The sequence below is a fragment of the Aplysia californica genome, unplaced genomic scaffold (genome assembly GCF_000002075.1).
Source record: "Aplysia californica isolate F4 #8 unplaced genomic scaffold, AplCal3.0 scaffold00142, whole genome shotgun sequence".
Lineage (NCBI taxonomy): Eukaryota > Metazoa > Mollusca > Gastropoda > Aplysiida > Aplysiidae > Aplysia > Aplysia californica.
This window is the reverse complement of record NW_004797412.1, coordinates 289,980-298,945: the sequence shown is the minus strand read 5'-3', so window position 1 is coordinate 298,945 and position 8,966 is coordinate 289,980.

The window sequence follows — 8,966 nt, the reverse complement described above, 5'->3', positions numbered from 1 at the left end:
AGACAGACAGACAGACAGACAGACAGACAGACAGACAGACAGACACACAGACACACAGACACACAGACACACAGACAGACAGACAGAGAAGAGAAGAGAGACAGACAGATAAACAAACTCACACCAGACAGATATACAGACCATAGACGAGTGTGGGGGAGTCGTAAAGGTGGATGGTGGGAAGGGAGGCGAGGAGTGGAACTGGAAACTTGTTGTGAACGAAACGTAGACATTTTAAGTATAAATCTGGTTGGGCGTGAATGCAGTGTGCATTGCGCAACTGTATCGGGAAAAGGATGTCTAGACTCCGACAGTCTTTTCCAACGGAAGTTCACGTCACCTCGAATTCATCTTTTGCACCGAGGTGAAAGGTTAGTTATATGATTAGTCGCTCCTCCGTTCTTTCCTAACAAGGTAAATTTGCCCGTCTCCCACGCACTGGCAGTCCGCATCAGAGATGAAAGCTCTCAACAAAGCAACGAGTATGATTAGAAGAACGTCGGCTCGATATTAACTCGGGCCCTTTTGCCCCAAATGGCGGGTAAGATCGTCATTCTAAACTTCCCCAAAAATTGCGAAGCTGCCTGCTCCCTGTTCACTTGCTGAGGTCAGACGGAGAGACATAAGGTTTCAACGGTCTAATTGGGCCTGATTTGAAGTTGAAGAGAGTTTTTGGCCTAGGTGATCCATTGGTTTGGATTTATTTAGCTCTTGTTACTTTACGCAGAGCAGGGTCCTTGTCCGTTGCCAACGACAGTTCAATTTAAAGGAATACTCAACTAAAACAAAAACTATCGAAATTCGACAATGAGTGATTACAACAAAGTCCATAAATCCAAAATATTCACTTTGCAACAAACGCAACTTTAATATAGGCTCGCTTCTTACAGCGGAAAATCAAGAAGTCAAATATACCACAGAACAAATGAAGAATTCAAGTGAAAAAAAAAACAGTCACATTTATCATACCACGGCTTATCCTAATTAAAATGTTTTAAAAGACTGTTTGGCTTGTTTTTAACTTGGTTTGCTGATACGAAATACAGTATGTGAATGACTTAGTTGGTTTTTCACAAGATTGATTTCACAAGGGATTTTCTACAGGTACTGCTGTAGGTTAAGGGCCAGATCTAGTACCCTGATTTGTTGGGTTTTTTCTGAAGATGGACTTACTCTTTTTTTTTCATTTGGCCCCTTCAAATGTTAAAGGAGAACCTATATGTAACATCCTGCAATCAGCCAAACTACGGAACAGCAACCTAGTGTGCTTCACGTCTTTTCTCAGTTACGTTTTTAGAAGGACTTTGCTTTCTTGAATAGAATAAGGAAACACCAACTTTTCATTTTAATAATAACATATCGTATTTCAGGGTTTTAGGGGTACAGGCAAGAAGACCAATCAACAGACGGGCAGAAAAATTGAAGGACCTGCTCGTGCCATGACGTACTCGAAGATCTGAAGTGGCGCTCATATGACCGTATGCAGTTGCGAGCGCCGTAAAACCTCTACTAAAACAAAAAAACAAAAAAAGATCTGAAGCGACTCCAACTACAGGTTCTTTAACCCACAGAGTAGCTGAATTATACATTCATGAATGTGTTGTTTTTTCCCCAGAATTTAGGGACAGCTACCGTACAATTATTTTCATGTAGTTGCCAAAGGTTTTCTAAACTATTTACTCTGGTCTTTGTTTTCTCAGTTTTTTGACAATATTTAGTTTGAAATTTTGACAAAGAAGTTGATCACACACACGCCAATTCTCGCGAGACGTCACAGCGAAGCGTCTCACTGCGGCAACACTGACACCGGTAGCTTGCAACTTTTGTGAAGCAGGCTACCATCAATTGGTTAGGGGGTTTTTTTTGGTATATTGTCTATTGAACAAAGTTGATCTGGGGTGAACGGCGGTTATTTTTCGTGAAAACACGTCGAATTATGTACTCCAACAGTAAGGGAGGGGAATGTTTTACCAATTTTACAAGTTTGCACAAAATGGTTTAGACCTGTGCACACACCAGTATTAAGAACCCAAACAGAAAGTACATTAAGCAATATTTCCAGCAACCAGGCTGGCGATATAAATCTCTTTGAAGTCGGCCATCCTTAGGACTGTGTTGTCCGTTTCGCATAGTTTTTTTTTTATTTTAGTTGCAGGCCTATTTTAGGCCCAATCCTCACAATAAATGTGCAGGATATGAGTTGTGAATATTATGCGCCCTGTTAAACAATTCATATAATTAAGTAGGCTGGCTACTCTGAGAGCGCTTGTGAGGACCATCCAGGCTGTGTTGGATACACCTCAGCAGAACGACGAAAAGACTCGAGAAATAAAAGAACCGCAATCATAAAAAGCTCCTGTGAACCTTTGTATCCTGGACCGATTATTGTCGTTCGAGTACCTTGCGCGCGGTGTACTCTTGAATTTGAATTCGTTCACTTTAAGGCGGTTGTTTCCATACCTCTTCGCGTATCTGGGATGGTGGTTTTGGAAATGGAAGTTCTGCCTTCCCAGTAACCGTTCTGTGTTGAACAGGTGATACGACTTAAAACAACATTTACCAAATGGTGTAAATTTAAGTACCTATGTACGTGTTTATGCTTGAATACAATGGCTAGCTGGCTAACAATAAAAATCGCAAACGGAACCAAAAAACTGCCATAAACTGTCATTCTTTCGCTTATAAGTGATGCATAGAATATTAATTTCCCTTCAACATAGCACGAGCTTTTAATTAGATCCTAGCCTGTCATCTCTCGAGGCCTCTTCATTCGCAGTCGTTGGGTGGCTGAGATTAGATTTATTGTCTGAGCCCAGAGGAGTCTCCGACTATGGACATTCTGAACGAGAAAGCTGAAACAGACATGTCAAGAGGAAGAGAATGAAGGGTGGGACACGGTGGGGGAGATGGCAGCGAGAAGAGAGATATAAAACAGGACAACAAGGAGGGGGTGGAGGAGGGGAGATGGGTGAGGGGAAACGAGAGAGAAGAGAGAGAGCGAGAGAGAGACACAGAGAGAGAGAGAGATAGAGAGAGAGGGGGGAGAGAGGGAGAGAGAGAGAGAGAGAGAGAGAGAGAGAGAGAGAGAGAGAGAGAGAGAGAGAGAGAGAGAGAGAGAGAGAATTAAGAAAGCGGACAGAGAAACTGGAGGATAGTGCGGAGACAGTAAAATTGTTGACGAGTGCGAGAGCGCCGATTTAAGATCTCGCATTATACTAAATCAGCAGACACTGAGGGCAGAGAGTTATTCATACAAGGCCGACACTAGCGGGTGCTTTTTTTCGTAATCAATTGATTCCGGACGACGGTAGCCAGACCAGGTCGCGCCAGGATGCCGAGAGGGCAATCATGTTGTCGGCGCGGACAATAGCAGGCCACACTTTCGCCCCCGCTGGAACCCTACGAGCGGGGCCACCTAGGGTGGGGGCGGGCGCGGGGGGACGAGCTAGTAATCTGAGCCACACGTGATCCCCGACCCTCGAGAAATAGACTTTGTAAACACACACTACAAGCCGGATGGAAATACGGTCCATTTCATCGGGTCCGGGGAGACCTCGTGCCCGACAGTCCAGCGCCGGCGAGGAGTTAAAAGCCCTCTCCACGATGAAACTTGACCAAATATTCCACGGACGAGCCCCGTTATTTCTAACCGGCTATTGACGACGGAAGAGCCTGAATGAATGTACAAGCCGCGAGAGAGATCCGGACATAAAGGACGCCGGCACGTTGTATCACCGAGATTAATTTCTGATGCAAAATGCTGTGCTTAATTGCCTTTATTCGTGCACATGAAATCAATTCAGCAGGCGATTCGCCAACGATACGACGGCATCTTGAATGAGCTCCCCTGTCGACTTGGGGGGAGCGCTCGTGCCCGCGAGGGGGCGCCTGTGATAGAGTCGTCGCACGTTCTGCACACGAGAGCAATAAGTTCTTCCCGTGTCATCTGCAACATTTTCATACATCCCTTTCCTCATGCAAGCCGCGTCCGTTGGTATTACTTGGCAGCGTTCTGAGCGCAGAATAAATGAATCGGAATTGAGGCTCAAAAACACGAGCCACATTCATTAAGATTATCATTGACATGAGCTTTTCAAGAACTTGTCCAGAATGATTGGGCATAAAATGATGAGCTCCTCGGAAACAGGACAGAAAAAAACAATCGCGATTCCTTGAAAATATAGCAAAGTTAGATATTGCTATTACAAACTTGGGCTAATTCGTATGATTTGGCGAGAAAGAAGAATATAAGGAGATGTGCCGGACTGTAGATAGGACCAGACGTAGCTATACCCCAGGGGCACTACATAACCTAGATTTGTGTATTTCTGTATTATTATGACTTTTTCGTCTAAAGCAGAGATCTACCAAAGACCAACCAAAACTGAAACTCTGGTCTCACCCTATATCATTGGTCTTGACAAGAACCTATGTTTGTAACCGTTCTCAATATTGTTGTTTGCAACTTCTAATTAAGGGTGTGTCTTAGCAAAGTTTTAAATGTGTATTTTGTAATATGTGTGTGATTGTGTTATCGATCACCTTATGAAAAGTGCGATTAGCGGAAATATCTCATTTGAGATAAATGCTCTTGCCATTTCTTACGCGGTATTATTTGAAAACATCTTATGACCTATGTGTTAGATTAGCTCATTTTTGTTCTCTTGTTATATCCTGCTGTTGCTATTGCAGCTGCTATTACCGCTGCTGCCGTTATTACTACTGTTACTGCTGCTGCTGTTACTTCTACTGCTGTTTATGTTATTTATGGCGACGCTGCTGTTGCTATTGTACTACTTATGCTAATGATTCTTCCCTCTCCCCGCCCATCATCTTTTTTTTTTGGGAGGGGTGGGGGCATTTTTTTCTCCGACCACTCGAAGATGCAACGAGATATTTTGCTGCTCGTTGAGCTGGTGTAAAACAATCTTTGATGATCCACCCTATCGATGACGTTATGAATATAGCTAATTAGATACAACCAAACAACAATTGATAGATCTTGAGATGAGATCAAGAAAAGAAGAGGGCAGCAGTTTGGGCAGGCCTCAGACAGATGGGGTACATTTGGCTGGAAGTAAAGATGATCACCCAGAACAGAGACAGATTGAGAGCCCTTCTTTAGCGGCTTATTTCAAATATCAAAGTGAAATAAGCGGAGAGAGAGAGGGGGGAGGGGGCAGAAAAAGAGAGAGGAAGAGAGAGAAAGAGAGAGAGAGAGAGAGAGAGAGAGAGAGAGAGAGAGAGTGTGTGTGTGTGTGTGTGTTAGATACAGGTATAATTGGACCACATGGTGAGCTACAGGATATTGAAATAATTCAGAAGGCTGGCGCTTGGGGCGAAATGCAAAATGCAAAAGCAAAGAACTAGGACGATGAAGACGGCCATTGTTCTGAAACGGCCCGTCGATGATCCATGACCTCTTGGTATTTCAGATATCCCCATACTACTTGTAGATCAATGTCTTCATCACTGCTCGTCTTTGTGTCAATTTCTCCCTGCCCTAGCAATTAGAAGCCTCGTCAGTTGAATTTATATCTATCTCAAATCTTGCGATGTATCGGGACGATATGTTAAAGTACAGTCAAATACATTTTCCTGCTCATGAGTCTAACTAAAGTCCTTTTTCTTAAATTGACATGTGACATTCCAACATATCTAATCAATTCCTTTCTTTACGTTTTCAAGCAATCAGTTGAAATACTTTCAGTGGTTTTGTGTTTTTTTAGTGTTGTTTTTAGTTTTGTTTGTTGTTGTTGTTGTTGTTTGTTCGTTTGTTTATTTCTAAACTAAAACTTATAAAAAGAAAATTATATAGAAACAAAAATATAGTAGTGTGTGTATAGTTTAGTTTTAGTAAGCGTTTTACGACACTACTTGCAACATAATATAGTGTGTGCATATGTGATTGCTACTGCTACGCCACTGGCAGTAGGTTAAGATTGAGAAAAGCAGAGATCGAGATACAAGAAATTCTGAGAGAAAGCAAACTATCGCACAGTATCATAGTCCTGTAAGGGCAATAGATGCTGTTAATTGCTGGCCAAGCGAATACGTTTCAATAAGTCGGCGTGAAGTTTTTACGCTTCTAGCGCCCAAACCTGCGCATGGCAATGCGTAAAAACAGAAGAAAAAAACAGTGCACTATAACACGAGCAAATTAAAGTCATGATTAACCATTCTAGCCATTCCACGGCCACTATCAAATTACCTCACACTAACTCTCCGCACTCAAGAGTGTTAGTGAATAGCTTGTGCGCTATGGTTGTTCAATAATTAAGGTGATAGGAAGGATTGTGTCTTTGTTGTGTCTTCTCATGGCTCTGCCAGTTGGTCGATGCTGTTTGTTTTATTTATCAGCCAAAGAGCCACTTTGCTCTCGCTCATGCGATGTTGTCTATGCACAAAAGAATGGGAACCGTAAGTGCGTATCTCATTATCTCACTTCCATCGCGAGCAACTTGAATAGAGTGTAAAAAACGTACGCTGTTTTTTGTCTCACTGTGTTCAAACGTTTTTGTTGTTCATTCTCACCGACCTCCCTAACCGTCCTCACCCTGTACCGACGAGCAATCTTTACAGTTCTCTTACGAGTGACAACCGAAGTAAATTGTAAGGAGGACGTTTGGCTTGGTGGCAATTTCATGAAGCTATGTGCATGTGAAGCCATAAACATTGACTTTCCGCGGTTGCACTTTCATTCATATTTCAGAAACACACAAGCAACAGGACGTGAATGGGAAGGTTGCCACCAGGTGTACTGACAAGACTGCAAAAGATGTCAACTCTTACACAAACAACTGATAGAAACTGTTCCGATGCATAGTAGGCAATAATATGGTATAAAACATCATATACATCGGGTAGAGTTATTTTTAAAAACTTTTATAGAAAGGAAAAAATATACTGATAATTAATTTCATTACTTCCTCTAAAACTGATTAACGGAAAAGACAAGTAGAAGGCAAGCACTCTACCGAATCTTCCTTGATTTCTTGTTTAAATGTCTCCATAGATCTTTTGTAGCTAAATGATATTGTGGTCTCCCTGAAACGCAAAGTTACTAGAATTTTGTCCTGTCCTGGATTTTGGCAGTGATTGTTTGGTGAATAAAATAAATATTAAACTTCCGTCTAAAGAGCGTATGCATTGTACGAGTGGCTATGACTCTACAATAGGGTCTAAGATTCCAGGTTTGGAATGGAAATAGGAATGCGCACAGATGAGATAGAAAACGTTTGTGGGTAGAACGTGTTTCTATGCAGTTTTGAAAATCAGAAATCTGCTGACCTTTGTGGATGTGGCTTTAAAAACAGATTGTAAAATCTAAGGCGACCGTTGTGTAACGGGTGAGGGGGAAAGGGGGGGGGGGGGGCAAAAGTAGAGTAGTCCTTGATAAAATACCTCTCAGCTGCCCAGCTGCTGCTTAGTAAGATTTAAATGCAACCCTAAAACTGAAATGATGCCACCAATGCGAACTTTGAATTAGTGTAGCTTTCTTTTTCAGCATGTAACTGCTTCCAACACATACCTAACCCACTCGTGTCAATAAAGACAGAACATCTATATTAACTGCATATAATGGAAATTAGGCAAATTGTATTGAGAATTAATTGATAAGAGATGTACTAAGTGACCCTCACCTAGTCTAATAACGGCCAACAACACTGGGAGTTTTATAGAAGTAACACAGTCTATTCGTGTCATTATGCTGAAAGGCGAAATGCCATGATATTGCAAGTGCCATTGAGGCTAGTCAGGTCCGGAGGTCATATTATGGCCTGTAGTTCGTTTATCCCATAGGCATTGTTTTTACTAACTATCGAGATGCGTGTTATATTGCATGATCGTACTAAAGGCTGTGTAGCCTCTCACTCGCTATAGTACAAGAAGGAGTCAATGCGATGTACAAAAGTACAACTTGGTTCCAACCTAGTCATCCAATCTTTTTATGTAGGTTTTTTTACACCTGCATCGACAAAAATTGGATCATTTAGGAGGCGGACTACCGACCTTACTTGTCAGTGTAAACCTGGGCCGAGAGGGATACAACGCCCCAGTAGAAAGACTGGGATACTCGATAAAAAATGTCTCCCTACAGGGGAATCTAACTCGGGTCTCCTGCATGCGATAGCGGAGCGCCTAACCGCAACATCACATTCGCCGGTAATTCAGTCATTAGAAATATCTCGAGTTAGTGTAAACACATTGGGATGCATGTGGACACGCGACAGGTACAGTGGCTGCTATAGTGGGAATTACTTATCCACGCCTTAAACCGCATATGGTATATTCAAGATTATTATCACTGAATCGATGCCATCCCAAAAACGACCTGGGCCAGGGTGTACGCTAAAAGCACGTTTCATACACGTTTAAAGAAAAAAAAGCGTCACCACCGGCGCTTAAAACAGTACTATATCCAACTTCGCAACATTTTGAAGGACAGTACCATTGCTGTGTTTCGTTCCTTTAATCGGAAGTTTTCCCATACTGCCTTTCTGCGTGCAAAAAAAAAAATACCTGTGCGTGTCCTGAGAGCTACCCAAAGAGGCAACTTCTCCTTTATCTATCAACTATGTCTCTCTGCTCAGAAGCCAGTAAACCACCGGCCGGCTCCATCACGCCACAGAGGGATGCTAATTGTATTACACTGTATTTGTATCTCATCAAACTGTCGTTTCCTCGGCCTCTTAATTCCCGCAATAACTTCTGGGACCGCTGGCTCCCGTAGCCTCGGGGGACTCATTTATCCAGACGTTGTTCAAAGCCGGAACCATCAAGGCTGTGAGAGCAGCAGAGCGGAAACGTGAGTGTCACGACTTGGGGAGGGGAGGGGGCGACCGCACTGCTCGCCTAGCTACTGTGCTCAACGTTTGTCCACGGCCACCTTTAAATGCGATGGACGCTTATTCGAAGCCTTTCGACTTTTGTGAAATTCCGCCAGAATAGGAGTATCCATTTTG